Raw genomic sequence first — 1,283 nt, 5'->3', positions numbered from 1 at the left:
TTTTAGTTTATGGCCATTACTCCTTGTCCTGTCTCTGGGCACCACTGGGAAGAGCCTGGTACCATTCTATTAAGAGCCACCTTTGAGATGTTTGTATGCACTAATGAGTTCTTCTCAGACTTCTCATCTCTAGACTAAGCAGGCCCAGCTCCCGCAGCCTCTCCTCATACCATGCTGCCAGCCCTGACTCCCGTTTCCAATTGCTCTGCATTAAAACAGCTGGAAGCACAACCGTGGCACAGGGGCAGCGCCGGCTGAAGAGGGGAGGGGAAGGACAGGCACCGGCGCTGGAAAGCGGGCACCGGCGGGACAGGAAACCGGCCCCGCCGCGACGTGTTCTGAACAAGGCCGAGGTGCCTGGGCACGGAAAAGGCACCCAGGCCCGCCGGCCGGGCACAGCGGGAGCACCTGGCAAGCGGAGCGGAGCGGGACTCGCAGCCCGGGCGAGCGGCCTCAGCCGCTCCCTGCCCCCTTCCCGCAGCCCGCTGGTACCGACGCTCGCGCGCGCCCCAGCCAATCGGCGGCGGCGGGCTCGCTTCTCCCTCGCCTCCCATTGGTCCGCGGCGGCGCGGGGGCGGGGCAGCCACGCGCGCGCCCGCCCGCCCGCCCGCTGCAGTCCCGCAGTGCCGCCGCCGCCGCGCCGGGGCTCGCGCGCGCCACAACCGCCGCAGCGGCCGCGGGGCTCGGCGGGGCGGCTCCTCCCGGTGCGGGGCGGCTCCTCCCGGTGCGGGGCGGCTCCTCCCGGTGCGGGGCGGCTCCTCCCGGTGCGGGGCGACGTGGGAGCGGCGGGGCCGGGCCGGGCCGGGCTGGGCGCAACGCGGAGGTGACTCTGCTCGCCCGCAGCGGGGATGCTGCTCCTGCTGCGGCCGCCGCCGCCGCTAGTAAGGGGACAGCAGGCAGGAGAGCGGGTGGCCGGGGCGCCCGGCGGCATGTGAGCAGCGGCGGGAGCGCTCCCCGAGCCCCGCGGCAGCGCTAAGGGGGCCCCTCCCTCCGGCGGCGGTTCAGCCCGCGCGGAGGCGGGCGGGCATCCCCTCTCCAGCCGCCCGTGAGGAGAGCAGGACCGGCCACAAAGCGCCGCCGCCCGCCCTCCTCCGCACGCCGCGGCGCTGCCCCTGCCAGCCCCGCTCCCGGGGAGGGAGGGAGGGAGGGAGGGGGCCCCGATCGCCCCCTCGTCACCTTCTCGCCGCCCGATCCATGGGAGGAGCGGGCCGCCTCCCCCTAGGAAGTGCCGCCGCGGCTCGCCGGGACTGAGCGGAGCGGCCGGCGGCCGGCGCGGCGGGAGG

This window comes from Coloeus monedula (genome assembly GCF_965178545.1).
Source record: "Coloeus monedula genome assembly, chromosome: 1".
Lineage (NCBI taxonomy): Eukaryota > Metazoa > Chordata > Aves > Passeriformes > Corvidae > Coloeus > Coloeus monedula.
The sequence above is the reverse complement of the archived record's forward strand: the minus strand, read 5'-3'. Positions refer to the sequence as shown.